The sequence below is a fragment of the Aythya ferina genome (genome assembly GCF_964211825.1).
Source record: "Aythya ferina genome assembly, chromosome: 18".
NCBI classification, from domain to species: domain Eukaryota; kingdom Metazoa; phylum Chordata; class Aves; order Anseriformes; family Anatidae; genus Aythya; species Aythya ferina.
The window spans coordinates 8,314,574-8,338,009 of NC_140317.1; the positions used below are offsets into that span (position 1 = coordinate 8,314,574).

General features: G+C 40.5%; 1 long non-coding RNA gene across 2 annotated transcripts in view; it reads right to left on the reverse strand.

Moving 5' to 3' along the window:
* Positions 1-23,436, reverse strand: part of LOC311420773 — a 133,355-nt gene that overhangs the window by 3,279 nt on the left and 106,640 nt on the right. The window contains exon 4 of one of the 2 annotated variants that reach the window (XR_014684543.1): positions 14,267-14,392. The exons of the other annotated variant lie outside the window; for it this stretch is intronic. This is a non-coding gene — a long non-coding RNA (uncharacterized lncRNA). Of the gene's footprint in view, positions 1-14,266; positions 14,393-23,436 lie in introns of those variants that run through there. 2 annotated transcript variants of the gene reach the window in all.

The window sequence follows — 23,436 nt, forward strand, 5'->3', positions numbered from 1 at the left end:
TTGAGTTTTATATATTGCAATTTTTTGTCTCTGCAGCTCATATGGATGAAAACAAAACGTGTCTGTTTAATGAACCAGCTGTAAAAGCAACTGAAGTTGTTGGAAGATGAAACACTTAAGGACAACTGCCAATGCTTTGATACAGCTGAACCAAAATCTTTGTCTTCAAATCTTCATCTGAACCTTAGGGCAAGCGGAGCTTATGTCCAGTGAAATTCCTGCCAGCAACCAGCCATTTCATATGCTGATTATAGAGCAGTATTGTGTCCATGTTTACATAATTAAAAAATTGTGCTGTATATATACTTCTCATGAAGGAGCTGTTTGTGTAATATATGTTAGTGATCAACCTTGTTATTTCATTAAACAGTACACTTCAGATGTTACATTTTTATATTCTTAATTAACCAAGTAGTACACACTTGCTAATTAATGAATATATGCACCTGACTGCACTGCATTTCATGCTGATGCCATTAATATTTTTTTTCAGATTTTTTGACATGCCTTTATGATTTAGTCAAAGGTAATATGAAAATATTCAGTGAGATACATTGAAAATTGCTCTTTATGCTTTCCTGATAATGGTGTAGACTTTGCCGAGCTGCAAGGAGTTGATAAAATTGCACATACTTTACTTATTGCTCCATTATTCTTTGCTAATTGAGCCACACAGTTTAGTCAAGTGTTTACAAGCTTTGCTAATAGACTTGCATACAAATTTTGTTCAATATGCTACAATAAAGAGAATGTTTACTACCTGCTGAGCTGTTGGAATCATGATAGATAACAGTTCTGAAGTTGTCAACCAGTCAATAAACACAGTCAGCAGTGCAACCCGTTGAAATGGGGAGCTTATTGCTTCTGCAATGCTGATGTAAATGATCTGGATTAACCAATATAATAACTAAGGTGGAAAGTCAATGGGTGCCAAATGCCTAACTGCTCCGGGTTTCTCTGAAACACTAGCTCAATGGTCCATTAGGCAAGAAATTATTATTTTGCAGAAAAGAAGTAAAACAGCCAGAAGCTTAATGGGAATCTGAGAGTTCACACGATATAATTCTTGGAAAGCTCTTAAGTCCAGATATCCTAAAATGCCAGAACTGAACAACTCTGAGGCTGCTGGCTGGTCTTACACAGAAAGAGACAGGAGAGTTTTCTGCACACGTAGTAGCTGGAGTATCTCCGGTCTGGATAGCAACCTGGTACAGTGTACGGTTTATTCACACTGCTCTGTTCCTGGCTTTCTCACTTGCTTTGTTTTTATCTTACACAATCAGTAAATAGCTAATGTCAGCTCTGTGGAGCTATTTCTCCTCTCTCTCCAAATGTGTGCTAGCCAAAACATATTCGATGCAGTTTCTGTCAAAGAGGTTTTTGGAAAGTTCTTTTGGAACATGCTAGTCATTTCCCATTACGATGGAAGTATGACACAAGCCTACAGCAAGTCAACACCACTCAGTTAAAAAGAAACTATGGTACTAAAAAGTAATTCACAATGAAAAAGTGTTGTACCATTAGGGGTGGCGCAGGTTATCAGCAAACAGAAAACAACAGAAATTCACTAACTTCACTGCGACTACAGCAGTTAGGTGGAACTACTCACCCAAGAATTTAGCCTTGCAAATCTCTATAGAGAGGGAAAAGATAATGTCAATTGTGAAGTTTGATAGTTAAAATGCATCGGTACAAAAGGGTAAAGGTAATGTGCAAAGTGCAGAACAGACAGCACGTAGCTCAGTCACTTTCTAAACTCTGCAGAATACAACAAAAGAAGCCGGTGCAAAGGTTGTGAAACTAAATTTCCCTTCCAGTGTCTCAGAGGTCTGCTCTCTCTACATCATACTACACGTTTCTAGTGAGGTTACTCTCTCATTCATTTCATGCATGAAACCTCTATAATCAAGGATTGTTCTGCAGGCAAGGAGAGAATATAGAAACCACAAGAGGTGTCTACAGAAAGCATCAGAGGTAAGTGCACAACTAAAGCATCTACCTTGGTCAGCAAAATACAATGGAATTAAGTATTGAAAAGGACAGTTCAGTCAATAATAATTATAAAACCACTGCGGTGCCAAAGAAGAGTTCAATGAGCCAAACACTGAACCGGAGTTCTCACGTCAGTCAGTCATCAAAATCTGCACCTTCGTATTCAAGAAATCTGTCTCTGAGCAAAACCAACGGTAGAAGGCGTACTTAGTCAAGCTGGAGGAAGGTACACATGGTCCCTAGGCAGGGACCTTCTCCCTGCACAGAAGCACAGTAGGCAACCCTTCTGGATACCTAATTTAGCCTAGAAGACATTTCTGACACAGTAACAAACCTCACTGCAACTGATTTGCTCTTCCTAAACAAACCTACAAGTGAAAACCATTCCAAGCAGAGGAATAGCATCAGCTATGCTACTCAAATCCCTCCAGCGAGGATTTCTCCTGCACCTCATGTTGGCACTAGGCACAGCAGTATATGCACGTGTATTTTTCTCTAATGTGTAGAACTACAAACTGGTTAACCAACACCTATGCTTCAAAGGCTGCATGTGCATAACAGCGTGATGTGCTCAACACAGCTGCACCTGCCCTCCAGTTGAGGCCAAAGAGAAATTCTGCAGTCTGTAGCATGCTCTAGGACAGCGCTTCACACCTCTCCCTGCACCGCGCAGACAGCAGAGCTGCTTACTCCAGTGCTCATGTGCGGTATGTCACAACTGAGTGTCTAGGAAGAAGAGAACATGGGAAGTATTTTGCCCTCTTTGCTCTGTAGTACGTCTGCCAGACACTGCAAGATGAACTCGTAACATACTGTGAGCCTCACTACCGAATTTCTGGGGATTAGGCTCCAGTTCAGCGTAAGGTCTACTGAATCTGCATGTGTCCTAACTTGTAACTTTAATCTTCAAAAGCACATCGAATATTGCTCCCTTTAGTGCAGTGCTTTTGGAGACCTGTGCCGCCATCAATTAGCTCTCAGTCCTCCCATCGGTTTAATTAGCACACACTCAGTGGAACAATAGAAAAGTCTGTCTGAACGTTGAAAGAAGACTGCTTTAAAAAAGGCCAGCACTGTATTATTCGGCTTTGTATCTAGGCATTCCTTTTTTTAATCCATCACAGGGCTTAGAAACGCGTGCAGCAGAGGCACATCTCCTGTGTCCTCACAGAACTGAAAATATTAATAATCCCAAGCACCGCAGCACAGGGTAATGACTATGTCTGAGCTTTAATGATGTGTTGTGTCAATCTACAGTACTGAGACATTAATAAGCCTGTCTTTTACATGAAACAAACGTGGATAACAGGTAGACATTTTACAGAACTGTACCAACTACAGCACTGGGCATTTTTCTCCCCGATTAAAAAATAATAAATTAAAAATGAATTAAAAACAATAGCTCAGTTAGCTCCATTCCTAATGATAAATAAGGCTGTAACGCACACTGACCATGGCCTCTTTATACATCCTGTCACTTTCTGCAAAAACTGCAGCCAGCTAGGTGGTTAAGTGGTTGTTAACCAGTCCATCAATCAACAAAAACACATGCTTAGTTTTAAGCCATTTAAGTGAGTAGCCATCAGTTTAATCATGTGCTTAGAAATCATTCTGCATCTAAGGCTAACAAATAAGCCTATGCAATTAGAATTACTGAAGTTCTCACTACATGCCACTGAATTATTCTTGATACTTTCTGCTGAAAATGGGCTCACAGAAAACAGGAGATTGATGGAGCATGGTTGGAAGAAGTTATAAATTTATTGATACTGTTAAAAAAAAAAAGCCACATGATAAAGAAAAGTCTACTAAATTTAAATTATCCCTTTTATTTGAAACAAAGTAATTTTAACTTAATTTGAAAGAAGCATTCATACTATTTGGGGACACTCTGTAAGTCAGTTATTAACATGTGATACTTTCAGGACCACTTAAATTCTGTTTCAGTCACCATTAGAAAAAATAAGCCGACATATACATGCTTTTTCCCATGCCTACAGTGCTCCAGATTCTGTTCACTTTCATGACCGCCACTGATTTGAATGAGATGGACCTGGTTTTGTGCTACAACAGAGGTATCTTGACAAGGGCAAGTTCATTTTGGACACGATTGTGTTCTTGGAGAATAACTCAGGAATATGAGACCCGTTCCCCTGCATCATAGCAGGAGGAGGAGAAATCATATCACTTATCATGTTACATTGTGCCCATTGACACGTTAAGTAATGCAATGCCTAAGACAATCTTTTCTCTCTAGCTAGAGAATAAGTGCTTTCTCTTACTTATTTGACCATCATTTATAATTTGAGAGAGGGGAGGGAGAGACTGATCTCTGAAAGCAAACTGAGTAGTTTGTAAGACTTTGATAAAGACAGGACCTTGCCCAGAGATGGTTTTTTATTCATACAATGCTCAAGTGTCAATTTTACCCTCTTACTCAGGACTGGTTATACATTAGATTGAATCAGTTTTGGATACCTTGGGAACATATTTTACTTAAAATCTATGGTTCTTCAATATAATACCATTTTTCTTGTTCTTTAATCTCTTTTGCTTACTATGACCACATTTCTTTCTTAAAATTGACAAGTTACATTACATCACTTCAGTACTCCTTCTACATTTGCAGATCAAATGTGTAACTCAAAACCTTTGACAGAGGAACAAACGTGCCCCAGCCTCAATCCAAGATCTCAGATTAAACATTTTATTTAGGTTCTACATTACCACCTGCTTTAATAAAAACATATGCATACTTTCCACATAATTGAAATTTATATCATAAAAGGATGTCTACATTAAAGAACTGATGTCAGTTCAGAGCTCTGAAAAATTACGATTTAGGATTTGTTTCCACCCTACCAATCCTATCTCTCATTTATTAAAAAACTCAGCAAGAAAGAACTTTTCCTTCCTTCTCAAAGGAATAATTCTTATACAGATGTCATCAGTAGTCGGCATGCAGTAGACATGAAAAAGGAACTGACTTATTGTCTTCCAGTCCCTCGAGTAGCTAATATTTCCTGCCCCAGCATTTTGGTGGCTTGTTTTGACAGCACAGTCCTGGATGCTGCAGCAGACATGAAAGCATCAGTACTCAGCTGGCTACGCTGTTTAATCACCGAGTATTTCAATGCTAAAAAGCATTTGTTAGGGCTCCAACTGTACAATTTACTTTAATCTCATCAGCTTCTAATAAATTGGACAAAACTTTCTTATTTGTAGTAAGCAAGATATGCAGAAGTGATTACATACTCATTTTGCTCCTTTAATCAATCATATGCTGATGACTTAGGCAAATAATCTCGTTCATAAAACAGTATGTGTTGTGTTTGTGCGGGGTGCATCCATCAAAGTCAGGGAGGGGTGATTTTTATAATTTGCTGTTGTTGGTACACTTCCTATTGCATTAAAATTCAAAGAAGTTAATGGCAATCTGAATTTTATTCCATGTATTTTTTTTTTCCCATTTAAACAGCCATATTGCAGATGATGCTGTAAGATAAGTAGCATGAGAAACCTAACTCCCTCCCAACCACATCCCCAGGATTTGCATCTCAGCAGGCTTCGGGACACCACGATGGGGCCAGCCCAGCCTGCTCATGCTTCCTTTCTCCTGCTGCCACCATCGCTGATGTGACAATGCAGGTGGGGTGGCACTCACACCAGGCTTGTGATGTGTTTTAAAAGGTCAGGTTCATTTCACCAAGGGATAGCAAGGAAAAACCACCGTGAGATGCAAACTCAGTGAACAACATCTTTGGGCTATGTTTATGTCCTGTGAGCTTTGTTACCTGACCCCACGGGGTGGTCTTGCCCTTGGAGCAGTCTCCACTACTTCAGGGTTTCCCTTTCTGTAGTCTTTGGGGTGGCCCTCCACCACTGCTGGAACACTGTCACTAGCCAACAGCTTGCTGTCTGGATACCGAGAAAGGGATGACTTTATTACAGTAAAATAATGTGCTATTATTTCCCTCATACATATGCATAAATATTACTTCTTAAAACCTGAAGGTAAATTGAGTTGGTTTCTTCAGGTTTGGGGTTGTTATTCTGCAATACTATTTATGTCGATGACCAGAATTTAATAATGGAAATGTCAGAAAACATAAGGCAGCGTGTGAGTGGCTTACTGAGAGTCTAAGAATAATAATACACTAAATGCAGCGCCCTTGTAATGGCTAAATATATTTTATAATTTTCATGATAACTTGCCACTCTAAACATTGTATTTCACCAGTTTATATTACTAAATCCATCCTCTCAATCTTTTTAAGCACAACTTACTGCAGTCACAGTGGCAACAGGCAATCTACTGTTACTTTCCCCTGTGTCCCCCTACGCACCGAGGCTCCAAATAGTGTTCCTTATTCATATGTATATCAATATCACAGATTTCTCTACAGTATATGCACACAGCATATGCGTCTTCATTAGGTAACATCAAGTCATTTAGCAGCAGCAGCAGCAAAAAAGAAACTACCAATACAGATGCTGGCTGCCATGTTGCTATACTGGTAGAGGCCAGCGTGGGGGCTCTGTGCAGGGGTAATATCTGGGACTCTCCTACTTGTCCCTCGGTTCTCACCCACAATGAGCACGGAGACCTTCTCATGATGGAGGAACACGGCTTCATGAAGTGACTCAGCTTCTTGGAGAGACTGCTGGAAAACTGCAAGCTGGTACAGAACAGCACAGCTCTCCTGAACTTAATGGAAGCTCTGATGGGTTTCACCAGCTCAGGGCAATGGCCAGGGTTTCCTAAGCCCCCATGTTCTGCCTCGAGGCAGCACAGGCAGAGCATAAACCCCATTTGTCCCTTCCAACTCAGGATATGAGGACATGCTATGATTCTATGAGAAGTGTCTGTGTTTCTGTGTTTTGTTTGTTTGTTTGTTTGTTTGTTTGTTTTTTATAATCCTTGCAAACCAAACACCTCCCTGCTTCCCTGTGGCTCAGATGGCACAGTACCTGTGGGCATGGCAAGCATTTCCCCCAAAGCAGCTGCATGTCTTTTACAAAGGCATACATCTGCACAAGGGCCTTTCCCTCTGCAGGATATAAATGTGTTGGCCACCATCAGCAGCTGACAGGGAGCCTGCCTGTGCTGTGGATCACACCAGGCAGGTCTGAGCAAGCCTTGCTGGAAGGTGCTGTGCTCAGTAGCTGTCCTCAGTTACACGCTGTAGGGTGCTGTAGAGATGACTATTGGGACACACACACCTTCCAGCAGCTCTGTTTTCAGCTAGAAAAACACAATTTAATTGTAGTTTCAGAAAATTTGATCTGGAAGTCATTAATACACATCAAATCTACACCTTCACAGTGTTGATTTTAAACAGTTGCTTTACGCTGCTCAGCGTGCTGCAGGAGCTACAACACAGCACAAGGAAATTGCAAAGAGTATGTGCAACGAACCCTTTCACAGCTCCGGGTTATACTTTCTTAGTGAAATGATCATTAACAGTAACCTTTCCTCTTCCCTCTCCATCAGGCTTCGATCAGTCAAATGTCAGCAGCAATATTCCAGGAAAGAGATGTTCCCTCTCCCTATATTCTGTACCATCAGTTGTAGGAGCAGAAAGTTACCAGCACTGAACAACAGCTTTTTGCTTTGTACTCACTTCAGTCATTACCCAACAGGAACAGAAATGAACACTACAGCCCTGAGACTCCATAATCCTCTGATGACTTACTGTAAGATCTCACACGCCTTGCTGGAAAGACATTTTCAAAGCAAATCCCAATTGCAAGCCCAGAAGTGAAGCTTGTAGTCAAATATTTGTATATACTCATGTTTGCAAATATTAAGGCTTTAGAGTGGAAGTCAAATAAAAAACCATGGTAATACAGGTCTCATCAGGTTCTTCTGTGAGCACAGAACTATATTGAAACGTCTAAACCACAATGCTATAACTAATGCAAACACATAGAAATAAAACAGGGAAAAACAAGCCGAGAGAGGCTCTTATTCCTCCCCAAGCTTGTAGAATCCTACGCAAAACATGTATTTACGGCTTTACTGCTTCATTATACTCATGCCAAGTAAGGAAAGGCACAAACAGTTCCGTACTACCATCTTTATCAAAGTGCAATATTCAAAATAACAACAAGTAACCGAGGATATTAAAGATGCATCACTATTTGCAAAAGTTTGGACGTTCTCTCACAGCAGGCCCACAAATACAAAGAACTGCTCTGATATAGGGCTTACAGCCTGCACTACACATCATTGTATTATCCAGGAAAATTAAGTCTTTTTCAGATTTAATTTTTTTACTTGATTTAAAATGTGCATATTGATTGTTAACAGACCTACATCATTACATTCAAGAAATACTTTTTAAATGTTAGCATCCAAAAATTCTCGTTAGCCACCGTAACCATGACTAGGGTCTAGTAAATTTATGTAAAGTGATCTTCCTAACTGGTCTAGAAGCTTCTCCAAATATAAACTAACTAAAAAACCAAACCTCTTGAAAGAACATCAGTAAAAGCTCTGTGTATTTTTAACACTGCTCTGTAGCACCTGTCCGTAACCTTTTGTTCTGTACCAGCACCCTGTCCAGCTTGTTAGCACTCAAGCCACTATTAATTTAGAGTCAATGACTGCTTCCAGAGACACCGGCGTAGATGGAGCTGCTCTGCCAGCTGAGCAGCGCTGAGCACTATGGGGTGATGCCGGGAGAAATGTCAGGGACCCTCCCCAGTGAATGAGCCCGCGGCAAGCAGCCGAGCTCAGGGGGGTTCTTCACCTGGATCTTCCCCAGGAGCAGCAGCAGCAAGGAAACCATCAAGGCTTCCCTAAGCGAGCTGTGATTGATATGGCAGAAATGAGAGCCCATTTCAGTAGTGCTCCCAATAGAGATTGCTGGGCCATTAACTTTCCCTTTATGACTTTTCTCCTCTTTCCGCTACGTTTGAGCCTTGACTGAGCTTTGTTCTTCGCCGTGGCACGGGGCTGAGGTAATCAACTCACACAGATACAGGGGGAGGATGCAAAAAAGCTGTGCTGTGGATGGTCAGAGGGTGCAAAGGTTGGGAGCGGACCAGAAGAGCACATCTTAAACTAGAGACACAGCTAACTCAGCTGTCTATCAAAACAAAATCCAGGTCACTGCCAGTAGAGGTGATGTCTCTCCTTTAAGGAGGATGGAAAGTGTCTGCATCTGCTATTGTAATTTGAAGACTCAAGCTTTTTCTCTCCTCCTCAAGGATATATATATATTTTTCAATCCAGGTTTTCCAACCTGTAGTATCAAAATACCAAAGGTTTAATTTTTTCCCCCTCTCTGTTGCTGACTGCCTTTCACTGGGCAGGGTGCTATTGCTCTGTGCAAGCCCCTTCCAGAGAACTTTGGGATCACCCTTGATTCTCAGTGCGTGTTCAAGAGCTTTGCTGAATTGGGACCTATAAAACTGAAATGTTAGCAGTGCCATGGGAAGATTCAGACTACTTCAAACGTTTTAAAGCCTTCTATAGACCACTGGTTATGGGGAAAGAAAGGATACCCGTGGTAAAATATTGCTCGCCTGTAAAAAGCTTCCTGATCTTAATCCTAAAGTACAATTTGACATCACAGTTTTCCTGTGTTTGTATTTCAGTACTTGTATGAAAGAAAAATAGATTGAAGTCACCTAAACTCTGACAGTGAAAAGCGTTAATGCTTCCCCTTCAGTCTCCACGGTAAAACAGGCCTTGTTGGATCTGTGTGCTTTGTAAACAACTCACGGTTTGTAAACAGGCTTCAGGAACAATCCCACAGGGCTTTGATCCCGGAAGGCAGGGGATTTAATTGAACAAGTTGCTTTTTAATGTAGGACAGTTGAGGCACAGCCACTCCTCAGAAAGGCTGGGAAAGATTGAACCCAGTGGGATGGGCACACCACCACCGAGGCTGGGGCTGAGCAGGGGAACCTCCCCAGCACTTCTGGCCTTGATTTCAACACTGCCATTTCTTAGGATTCAAGACAAATGGGCAGAAAATCAGGCTCTTTTAGAGAAGCACGCAGAGGGGAGTTTCCATCACAGGTGCAGCACCGAGCAAGCTAACCCCTGGTGGGTGTGACTTCCCTAAAACCCGTTAGCAGGACCGACTCTTTGGACCTGACATTTCTTCCAACCCCAGATCCTGCTGCAGGGCACAGCGTAACCTGCATGTCCCTACCCACACGTCCTCTGTCATTCCTTGGATGTATTCATGAAAGCTTTGGCTGCCATCCCAAGCCTGTATTATTGAATATATTTTCATTACTGTCATATTTAATCAGTCAGCATGTACATAACACATCCATCAAAAGGCCGTAACTTCCCGACACAAAACACAAATAAACAACAACTTGCAAATAGGATCATAAGTTTTCCTCAATTACAAAATGAAAATGTGGGAAGATGGGAAAGTGAGCTGTCACTTAAAGCCCCTGTATAACCGCCATGTGGTAAGATGAAGATCTATAGCTCAGGGTGACACAAGAGCCACTGCAAATGTAAGCAGCCTTACAAGAGAGGAGGTGGTAAACTAAATGCTTTTGGCGAGACCTCAGCCTAAACTGACACTGGGGTTGTGCCACAGCTCACACAAGGGGAGCTGCTGGTGAGAGGTGAGAGGGACCTGCAGGCAGCTCAGAGCTGAACAACTGAGCCACACACCCTGGATGGTTTGTTTAGGTGTTCATGCTACCACGAGACCCATCAGGTGCAGCATGATGCTCTGCACACTTACTGGGTACAGGCTGAGCCCTGACTTGCTCAGGGCTCCATGGGTAGCTTGGGACACAAGAAGAACCCAAACCCAAGCCTCACGCTACCATCAGGCATCATTTCCATCTTCCAGAGAGGCACAACCAACTCTGCCCAGGGAGGAAAAGACAAGGAAGTGGGAAGAAAGCAGAAGTATCCTAAATTGTGCTCATTTGGGGTGTTCAGAGGGGTGGTGCAGCAGATAGATGGACAGTTCTCCATTTGTACTTCTACAAGGCCATTTCTGTGTTTTCTTTGCCTTACCCAGCTCTTTTCCTGGCTGGACGGGGAGAAAACCCTGATTCTCTGAGTGCTTTAAGTCTTAAGTCTGCTTACAAATAACCCATCACCCGAAGCACAAAATACACGCACCTATTTATTTCCACAGCACTGGGCACAGCCTTTACAGTGCTCCATGTCGCAGGGACAGGCAGCTCTATGCTGAGTCCCTTTCTGTGATTTAAACAAAACACAGAGAAAGCTCACCAGGCACAATGAAGTGAGGGGCTGCCTTGTTTTCCTCCATCAAGCTCTCTTCTTCACAGAAATGCTATTTTAAGCCTGACCTAGGGAGTTGAAAGGAACCATCACTGCCAGGATTAAGGATTTTCCCAGGTCAGAGACCTGCCCCGCTTAACAGGAGAAAGCACTTCTCTACTGTCAGAAATCAAGCTTTAGGAACCTGAAGCAGAGGCTGCAGCATTTAATGCACGGTACTTAACAAAGCTGCTGGACAAGGCAAGTTTCCTTTAAAGCAGCCTGGGAGGTCTGCCAGGTTTTGTTGAGGATAAAATGGCATTTGTCCTTACACAGATTCCATCCCCATATTCAGAGCTGCTGGGATGCAGCTTGTGGGCTCTCCGGTTCTTGTTCTTTTTCTTGTTATTTTTTGCTGTGTGTCTGACCCACTTCCTAGCCACGGACACTGTTTTCCTCTCTTGTTCTGTAAAACTCCATTGTAAATAGTTAGGGGTGCCTGCTATCTTGACACTGGTAATCATCCAAGCTCAGGCACTTGTTCTTCACTGTGTGGAGTTATTCATGCCCTTGGCACACTGAATGCAATTTTATTCACGCAGCTTAAGTGCTTCTGGATGACAAAAGCATACTTTAAGCAGTGTTGTTTTCCTATCTGATTCTTACCCTGCAGGAACAGCTCCCATTAGTCTGCAAGCAGGGACTCTAGGCTCATTGCTCAAGTTCAACATCACCTGGGGTTCTCGCTGCTCAGTAATGGCCTTTTGCTATCACTCTCTTTCCCGGCTTTTCCAAGCAAGCCTTGACTCATTCATACAGTAGCAGGGAGTTGCAGCATGCTGCTCTGCCACCCTGCTGGTCAGCCTCACCTTCTGCATTATGCCATGGAGCCTCACTTGTGCACGTGGTGTGTGCACTGCGCTGGGCCATCTGCAGGTGCTGGACACGACCGCAGGGAAAGCTCAGTCTGCGGCACACACTAACGAAAAGTAAAGTCATAGAAATGCAAGAACTTCTTGCCCAGTAGGACATCAGCATCCCTCTCCATGGTGAATTTGATTTAAGTCAAAACTTTAGGAGGATAACATAAGGAAAAATTTGGCTAAGCCTCTATAATCCAAATGCATTATGCATTTCCTTGAAAGATTTTACCCCGAGTTGGAGGAATCCCTAACAGATGTCCATCGCTGCAGCCTACACATGCTCAGTGCCCTCAGCCCCTCTTCAGAAGGGGTCAGAGATGCACCTGCAATCGAGCTTTACACTTACGGAAGCAATTGGCCTCCAAGAGCCTGGCACAGCACAGCCAACTTTTTCCAATACTCAGCCAAACATGTTTGAAGGAAAAGATTTATTACCCCATTTTTTTCATTATGCCAGTGAAACCTACGGGAAAGATATGTCACTAAAGTTGGATGCAGAAGAAAACTGTACTTGGCCTTGTATTTTGCATTTCTGAATGTTGGGCAAATTTGTATTAATACTTTGGACATATTTTTGGAATGGGATTCTTATTTTAGGTCAGTTTAATTTATCAAGCAAGAAAGGAAATGTTTTCAGATTTACCACAGTATTTAGCACTGTCAGTTTAAGTTACGGTTGTACTTGTTGTGGAAAAAAAAAAAAAATTATTCCAACTGCACATTGAAATAAATAAAACACTTTTCTATTGTGATATCAAATGTTTTGCTGGCATAGGAAAAGGACCCGAGATGAAGATGTGAATTCTTATTCGCATTTTTCAAGAGGCAACATATTCATAGCTCAAAAAAATGCTCATGGTTGCTTTCAATTTCCATTATCCCCAACTTGAGTCACATGGCACGGCTTGCAGAAAATGATGCTATACATTGGTTGACCAATGAGATAAAATACTCAGTGGTGACTGGATTTACCTTCGGTGAATGAGCTGCATTTTCAAAGTTTCTTTCAAAGCTTCCAAGTCTTCTTGCACTAGGAATCTACAAACAGTGTGAAGATCTCCAAAAGGAGATCTACTGCCCAGGGATCACAAACATGTAAAAGAAGGGGTAAGTACAACCTATCAGCTGTTTTCAATCTTTATGACATTTCAGTCTTGAGTTTGTATGCACAAATTTGCATACTGATTTCTCTTTTCTTTCTTTCCTATCGATCAGGACTCGGTTTCTGTAATAGCAGGGGCATGCCCATCTCTTCAACTGCCACTGACAATTCACTCAGACCATCTCTCCCGGGCTCTCAAATCAGAAGGGTTTGTTCTCTACCTGTGTCGAGATGGAAGGATTCACTTTAAAGCTCAGACTTTAAGGAAATGAAAAGAGAGAGCCTGAAAATACTTGGATGTTTCAAACCACAAATCACTCAGGAAAACTCCACCTTGGTCAATCGATTTATCTTAAACAAGGTGACTTGAAAGAAAGGAGGGCGAAGGGGAAGGACTCAATTTAAGACCTAAATTTCTTCAGTGAAGCAGTCTGTGTTTAGCTCATCATGTTCAAGTCTCTAAACCTGAGGAAACATCAGGATTTCTGTACTTCTGAACTCATTTTATGTATGTGCTTATCATTAATTAGCTTTGCCTTCGAGCTACGTTTAAAAATATGTGGCAAAAGAAGAGCAAAATTAACATCAGTGTGTAATTTAATATATTTTTTTTGTTGTTGTAAAAATGTTTGTAAAATTCTCATTGAAGAAAGAGCTCCTCTAAAAAATGGAATTAAGCTTCAAGACATTTTAAATAAAAAAAAAAAAAAAAAAAAAACTTTGGAAAAAAAAAAAAACAATCTAGCTGCAATTTTAAAGCTCTTTCCTCTAACCACAAATCCATTCTCTGTAAGTCAACTGAGCAATAAAGCCAAAGCAATATTTAGTTACTGGGGAAATATGAGACCCTGCTCATAATGTTCCTCCCTGTCATTTTTGGGATAGCAAAATGATTTCACACACATTTTTTTCCCCTTTCTTTAACCCAAAAATGACTGTCATACTTCTCTTCCAATTCACATTGCACTGCTTTATTTTCTTTTTCTATGCAACAGCAGAAACAGATGTACGTATTTCAGAACTGCAGAGGAACCCCATTTCTCTTTTGGATTGTCTGTATCTGCATTCTATCCACGCCATAAACCACACCAAAGAGTACTGATAACTCTGTTGTTGAAGCTTCAGTGTATTTAGAGACAGTTTTGATGTGGTGATAGGCTAAAAAAAAAAAAAAAAAAAAAAATCAGGTATATTCAATCCCATCAAATAGATGAAGACCAGAAATTTAGCGACAAATCCGTTGCTAAACTTCTTCCCAAATGCAAAGATGTGTTTTTGGTTTTTGCACAAGATTTTACTCAAATTGCTATGAACCAAAACTTGTATTTTCTACCTGTATTGCAGTTAAATCAACAGCCCCCAGCTAGTGGATTGCAATCTCCTGATGACATTACTATGCATAAGCCATGCAAAATTTTTTAACCTACATAGTTTATATCCTTAGCATAAAAGGTGAAGGGAGAGGAGAAATAAAAAGCAAACAAGATAACCCACAGCACCATGATAGCTGTACGACAAGATCAGCATCGCTGCAGAAAGTACACAAACTTATAATAAGCTTTAGTGACACTGTTTATATGAACAATGCTATTCTTAAACAGTTGAAGTCTGACGAACGGGATCAATAGGGACTCTCTTGGTAATGACAACATCATTAGCTAGGATCCCATCAGAGGAAAGGTCTGATCAGCGCAAGTTGAGTTTCTTCCCATCACCTCTGAGGATGGCAGGTGTGTGTCGGTGCTGTATTCAAACACCATTGTTGCCTTGGAGCATCTGCCAGTGTCAATTCAGTTAAGCTGCTGCGTTTTGGTTCATCTGCATGAAAATCAACATCACCACTGGGAAAACACTGGGTCAGAAACTGGCACGAGGGAAAAAACAATTGCTTTTAGAGAGCAGATTCTGATTTAGGTTGGTAGAAGACCAGAAGCAGAGCTGTGAAGTATCATGCTACCAAGCAAAAGATTTCCAAATTTTCTGCTAGTGAATGAGCTTTGCTGCATCACAGAGGCAGGAATCATAGCAGATTTTTGAGATGAGTTCAGAGGTTTTTCAATACCTCACAACAGAACTAAACAAGTACAATTAATTAAGGCCTGGAAGGCAGAATATTTATTCACTTAAACTGTGGAAGAACATCAGAGGCTGAAATGGAATTAACTGGGATGGAGCCTTGCTCTCATAAAATAATCCGTAAGTTATTTAATGACTTAACATGTGTTAGAATCTCAATTTTATGTCCCGTTCAGAAGGTCTCTTCCTGGGAAGTACACCATTTTCCCACAAGAGGGGAAGATAGAGAAGCTCCCTAAGTACCCAGCAGCACTTCTGGTAACACCCAAGCTCTTCCTGGCCAGCCACCCATTTTCTGTTAGCTAGTTATCTTGAGAGAAATACAAGCAAACAGCCTCAATGTAGGTCAGAAATAAAACCACCAGGCTTATCTCATTACTGATGTTTGCCTTTGGAAACTCTTAGATGAAAGATGCTGTACAAGTGGAAGTTACTGTTCTTATTTTTCCTCTTTTCCCTCATTACTGTTGCATTATGAAAAACTGACAACTGAAATACTCATTCCAAAGAAAGCACATTCAGCTGCTTTGGAATGGAGAAAACATGGAACAGAAATGGCAAGAGTTGTTAGAGATAGCACTGCATACGATGCAGTGTAAATATCAGAGCTCTAATGCACAGAATTATTTCCCTCAATTACATGTTAATCAATCCATAGTCATGTGAAATCAGTATTTTGGAAAATCTGTAGTTAATATATTTTGCAATGAGCCTACCTTAGTTTAGGAATTAAATTAACCCACGTGGCATTGCACAACACAGTACTGTCTCTTGTAGCTAGCATACTTATACCAGCTTGCATTCTTCAAAGCAGCTGCAGTAAGGAAGGACTAATCTCATTACATGCACCAAACCATGAAGATCAATATATAAAAACATGGATGAAATTTATATAAGCAAGAAAATATTAGGGCACTGCATAAAAATCTACATATCTTGAAACAGGGAAAGATTCTGGAAATGACTTTAAAAATGTCAAGGCAAAAGCATCTGGCCAGGTGTAGCGATTATAGTCCACATACTTACCAGAAGAGAACAAATATTCTCCCTGCACACTTCTCAGTGACTACCTTTAAAACCACAACACGAGATACAGGACAGAGGCATTAATAGGATGCAGAGTAGTTACCACACCCTAAGAGATTTATTTTTTCCCCCTACAGGTATTGTATATAAGGAAGAGCTCAACACATCTGTTTCCGTTACAGAATGCACAACGTGCCTATATTCAAGAGCAGCTCCAAATATATTTCTCACTCGGAAGAAATACTGCAATAAGCCTAGAATAAAATACCCTTAATAATATTTCCTCAGGAAGAATTCTGCTAGTTTGGATGCATACTGAAACCATATGGTATCCTTAGCTCATTTACGATTTAAATCATATATATAGCTGATTTAGAAAGCCTGTTGCACAAAAATAGGAATATCTAGATGACTTATACTTTTGATTTCATCATATATATATATATATATATGTATTTATGTATGTTTCCCCAACCTACACCTTAACAATATGCTCACTTAAAGTTTAATTTAAAAATTCCTGTAAAGTTTCTAACAACCCATTAACTTTTTTTTCCAGAGGAAGTATATTATTATAGCTCAATCCAAGTAAGAAGTGAAGTTCTTACTGACATCAAAGGGAAAGTTTAGACCTTTAGTTCCACACTGTTTCTACATGAAAAGATTTACAAGTCCCATATAGAGGAAGTGACAGTAAATATATTTGGAACTGAAATTTGATCTAAGTCAGCAGACAGATCCCAGTGGGTATTGCCCCCCAGGTTCCATATAGCTATTAGGTAAAAAAAAAATAAAAATAAAATAATCTATGGTTAACAGCTGAGGACTAACAGAAGGGAGTAACTTCTCTTCTGAACAAGATGACATGGTGCACTAACATGCGGGGCACGTCCTGGTGAAGGCAGCACTGCTGCACAGGTCTGGCTCTCTGCTGGCAGGGCCACATCCTGGGGCATGGATGGAGAGAGCTTTGCTGGACTGGCAGCGCTCATAGGAAGTGCACAGCAGTGGAAAAAAAAAAAAAAAAAAGTATTTTTTTTATTCCTCTGAAAATAAGTGATTTGCGGTATTTGCAAACACACAACCTGGTTTAAAAAACAACACCCCCGTCTGAATCAGGATGACTGCAAGTTACAGCCTTAACTGCAAGGTTATGTGAGCTTACCCTCTTGCCCTGTCCACAGCCTCTTTGGCCGTGATCCTGCACGCCCTGTGCAGTGTCCTGCCCTGCCTCTCCAGTCCTCCCACTCCTTATCAGTTTGTCTTGGGTACAGTGATTGCGAGTGCCAACTCAAGACCTCTTCTGAAGAGCACATTATCCTCTTGAAAATATAATTGGAAAATTAGCAGTCCCCAATGACTGCACACTTAGTTAGAGCTCTGTAAGCCGGGGATGTGTATAGGGCTTCTCCTTCAGTAAGAGCAGCACTTCAGGGCCCTCAGACCAACTTTGGGGTTATACCCTCACGTAACCCTACTCACTGCCAGAGTGCACTGAATACTTGGCTCCTTTGGCAGCAGGGGAAATAGCTTCCACTCCAAATGGCCAAGACAAAGCTAGAGAAGTAGCTTATAAAAACCTTCAGCAGGGCAAAAGAAAATTTAAAACAAACACTTAAATACAACTGGTAACTGGGCATGAATCGAGCCAAATACATCTCCCAAAGTCACCAGAGAAGAAGCAAAAAATAAGATAAAATTGGCAGACTGGCTGAAGGAGGAAAAATGACTGCTATTGAAAGCAGCTCCTATTAACATTTTCAGGTTTCTGCAGTCGGTAACCCAAACAACACACAACAGCTGAGGTCATCACAAAACCAATAAATGAAATGCACTGTGGTGTTTAAAGATCGCTTTAGAGCAATCCTGAATGCAGAAGGTTGCAGGCCTAATGTATTTATTAGGCTGTTAAAATCAAGTCTAGTGTTCGCATTATGGAGTAATACAATTTCTTCTGTTTTAGTCCCTTATGATAGCTGGTGTCAGAGAAACTCTATTAGGCGAGAACTCTGTTTTAATGGAAGTTTGATACTATGATATGATACCATGCTAAAACGTAACTGTACAGTACAGGTTTTAAAAATCTCAAGATACACAAATAGCAGCGTACAGCAAGCGCCAGGAAGAACGACATATCTTAATATAAGTATCTTCTGTAATATGTTGTTGCATCATCTTGTTGCTTTTGTGTGATTTGCCAAACACTGGTCTTTTCCTATAAAAATTTATGCAAATGTTACATACACAGGTGTGAAAAGTTCTCAACTTGACTGAATTGAACAGCAATTTAAACCTGACTTCTTTGCTTGCAGGTTGCAAATTATTGTAGAAAAGGGGGGCGCACAACAGACCATAGTCAGAGGGTTCTCTGACACAGAAAAAAGAGCAAATATCCCTATTTACATTTCCAAAACAGTGTGCGTGTTCATCCTGACAAGTAAAGTCAGAGAGCTGTGGCAAAAATCAATTTTTTGACAAGAAACTGGTATGAAATATTCAGCAGTAGAGAACAGTTCTTTTATGTGCTTATCACCACATTCTCATCCACAGAATCAGAGGTCAGGAGTGAGGGAAACAAAAATGGGAGGGAGGTCTCCTCCTTTTTTTTATCGTTATTTATTAGCAGATATCCCCCAGAGAATCCAAGCACGGGGCTAATAGCTGGGGGAGAGAGGAACACTGGAGAAAGTCAGCCGTGGCTCTGAAATCCCAGAGATAACAAGTGGCCTCAGTTAAGTAGCACTGCTAAGAAAGGAGCTTCAGATGTGATGTGATAGAGACTAAAAATATCCCTTCCTTTATATTTTGAAGATTCTGAGTCATTACTTTTAGGCTGACTGTAGTAAGAGTAGATCACAAACTGTGAGACATCTGCTCCTCCTGAACTGTGGTCCAGTGGAGGAGTCCTCCACTTGCGTTCAAAAAGAGAAGCCTTAGAGTTTACATTTAAACTCCATAATGAGCCATCACGTAGCCCTATTTTCACTTTGGAGAATACGGCTTTTGGTACACAGAGGACTACTACTGACAGTCTGAGGCAAGAACTGAAAGTTGGGTAATTACACCAAAGCTTACTTCGCTTCAGACAGCCCTGCGGTAATCCACACCAAACAGACACACTCATCCCGAAGTATGCCTGATTCCTCTGCTTCTTGTAAAGCCTTTCCACTAATACAGGAAAGGATGACACAAAGCATTCAGATAGAGGAAGAGCCATCAGAGGGTCACTGCCACAGCTACCAAATGCATGTGAACGTGTTTGTAGGTGACAATTGCCAGCACCTGCTGGATGTGTGCGGTACATCAGCTCACGGTTTGTCCTCACCAGAGTACTCCGCTCAGTGAATCATCACAGAGATGATTATGGTATCTTATCTCAACTTATGGTATCTTATCCAGATAATGACTTCCTAATCAATTCCGTGACAGCTTCTATCTTTTTCATCAAAAGCCTACTGCAAACCACTACTCTAGAGAAATGTTTCCAAACAAAATGCAAGCAGCACAGGAAGTTTTCCTATTTGTTGATCATCGTTGCATGATTTTATGAAACAGAAAACCTATGTATGAGTACTTTTAGTTTGAGTGATTAATATTTTGAAACGCAAATGGCTTGTTGAGAAATCAATACAGCAATACTCAAACATCATGTACAGTAGACTAAAAAAACAGCTAAACAATATAATGAACTTACAGAAAATCAATGGCGTGTTCAAACAACACTAAAAACTAAGCAGAGCTACTACTAAGAGAACAATCTATCCATCTGCAAAAACTTAACTACTGCCCATTGTTCCTGTTTCCTACATAATCAAGATCAGTGAACTATTCACTCAAATACAAATAATTTGAAATCACATGTTACACAACAAATAGCACAATAGGGAATTCCCAGGGTAAGCCTGGAGGGAAGGTCTGCCCAGCACTAGAGAGAGCATGGATACAGCAGCCTACAGTAACTATAGAGCACATGGGAAAAACCAAGACCATCATGTTTGCAGGAAATGAAGACGAAAATATATGGGAAGCAAAATGCCAAGCTATGTCCTACATCACAGAAGTTGTAACACATTTTAAACTGTGGTTAAATAAATGTTGATAGTATGGAGAAAAACAAAGCCATTTTTGGAAAAGAATCCCAAAAAACTAAATGTGTGCTCCACCATGCCGTGAGAGCATGGCTGAGTCTGGTGCTTGGGATGCAAACTCCAACTCCACCTTTACTCTGAGAGCAGACAGGCTCGTTTTTGATTCCCAGCGTGCTTTAGTTTATCGCCACATTGACATCTGCTGGACATAAAGGAAACTCTCACAGCAGTCTGTATATTTATGTCTGGATCAGGCTTAGCTTTTCATTTCTTATCTTATTTCCTACAAATTCTAAGACTGTCCTTGGCACATAACATCAAAGAATGCTTTATGGGCTATTATGTTGGTTCGGTCAACCTTGTGAGCCATTAGCCTACTTCTTGTCCAAGTTTAAATAGTGTATTTTGTGGTTTGATTTTTCTTTTCTCCTCTGCAATTTGAGCCAGCAAAACTGTTATTGCAAGCATTGGAAGCTTGAATTGTGAAATCTATCTCATGGAAAGGAGAATCAGACCTGCTATATTTTCATTTATTTTAACATGCACCTTGTGGAAAAGGTAGAATTTAAACCAAGAGTTTAATATGCAGAGCAGAGAACAAACTTTACCTTTGAAGCTTCCACTCTATTTTACAATGTGCGACGAATTTGTCCCGGGGCTTGGGCCAATGTAAATACTAAAAGCAAGGGTAATTTGGAATCAGCAATGGCTTAATTCATTTCACTCTGTATTGAAACATCTACTCGGCTGCCTTGTGTGACCCACTTGGGATGCCAGGGATTGGTGGCTGTCACAGCTGGCAGGCATACTCGCAGCTCTAAAATTATGCATACTGGTCAGGTAATACTTCCTAATGAAAGAAAACCTAGGTTAATTTTATTGATTGCTTCAGACTACTGAGAGATGTGGGTACATTTCCAGAGCCCTTCACAGGCTTTGAGTGCACAGAAGTGGTGCCGGAGGCTGGGTTCATGATTCCACGTTCATTTCATGGTTCTGGATTGTGAATCAGAAATCCCTCACTTAACACAATTACTGTTGATAGGGTCCCTGAGGGACCCCCAGATTGGCCCTATGCTCCCAGTCACTGTACAGTAGCCATCGTGGCTTAGGTTCACCAAAGCAAGGCTAAGAGCCATATTTTTTGATTTTTCTATTTAAAGTAAGACCTGAAGCAAAGGAAGAATATTTAAATGAGGCTCAGATTGTGAATTTATCACCTATTACATGAACTAGTGAAAATTTGTGTAATTAGCTATTACATTAGCTGAAAAAAAGTTGTTTGGATGCAGGCAGGTATCAACTCATTTTGTGTAATCTATTTCTTTATAAGAATATATAAAACACACAACTTTAAATCATCTCAACATGATTTTAAGCTGTCTCATACATGGCTGTGAATAGTAATATAGATGTACTAATGCTGAGGAAACTTGTCAAGTGGTATAAAGGGAAGTGGCTGAACTTACTTCTGCACACATGTACTCCTTAATTTTATCCCCATTCAAGGACAACACATCAGTGTTCATCTTCTGAATTAAAAGCAGAGTGATGGTCATGAATATTCTGTACCTTTAAAAATAACCAGTAACATTAAGATTGAATTCTCTAGGCTTTTAATTGCTTAAAGTTACACAAATTCTCACTGATAGCTGCATAAAACTTGCCACTTTTATTTAACATGATATAAGTTTTGTGGATGTGAAAGAAAAAAACACCTACCTTGGCACAAATCCAAATAGCTCTATTGAGTGGTTGTAAATGTTTCAGTGCACCTAAGCATCTAACTCTAGGTATTCGTATTTCACTTGTGAGTTGTTATAATATGTATAAACCTTCTAATAAGTTTTATAAATTACTTTACTGTCCACAAGGGAAAAAAAAAATCCTCTGAGAATAAAAGGCAATAAACTGCACTTGTAGAAAACGACATTACAATTATATACAAAATATTAAAAAAAAAAAAAAAAAAAAAAATCTGTGAATGCTACCTAAAAAGAGTAAGAAAAAGAGGTGAAGAAAAAGCTTCATCAATAAGAACATTAAATTTCACATACAATATTATTAAACCTGGAAGCCTGGACGGACCTAAATGGCTGTGTATAAGATTGGTCCCAAAGCCTACTGGAGTCAAGAACAGTCCTTCCAGTGGATTTCAAGTTACTTTGGAGCTGAGTGAGGGTATCCGAGTTCACAAAGGTTAGACCACTTTTCAGAACACATTCAGTAACCTCAAAAACCCTTAACTTTTCTAAAAGAAATACCTTTCAATATGTAAATAATGACATGTGTTAACACCAAGTGTTTACTTACAGAAAGCACTAAAAGATTTTGCTAAAGCTGATACCTGAAGACGTCAGAGCCTCAAATAGGCAGTACTACAACTTAAAAAGTGAATGCGTTAATTATACTAAATTAATTTAAAGGAACTCAGTGAAGTACCATTTTTGTACATACAACAATCTTACTTTATTTGGGGCATTAAGTAGATTAGATTCCTGCATAAACTGCATTGATATTTTCATCTCATCAGTATTTCACCACAGCAAGCTGGAGTCTCTAAAACCTGAGACCCCAAACTTTGCCAGAGCCCAAGCAAGTAGATAGCTCAGATGTCAAACCACCATCTACACCGCAAACAGAGAGGAGACAAATGAGTAAATAAATAGAATTGGAGTAGGAAGTGATTCATCAGGGCTAACTTCTGTGTACTTCATAAGCCCTGACACTGCTTCCAGTGCTCTATTTCCATGGTGGTGGATGGCCATACTGCTGACGTTATGAATAGCAAAATGCTGCTATAGAAAGGACGGTGACAGCAACATGCTGTTACCCAGCTCCCACGCTCCTATCACCCAGCAGCCTTCATTGTTCTGCCCTCAGCAAGAGCTTGACAGAATTGAAAACCCTAGCATCAGCCACATCATGAGGTGAAATATGGTGACTCGAACTCTAAGGGGATGTGCGGCTTGCTTTTCTAAAAGCTATTAGAAAAGTGCTGGGTCTCTCTCT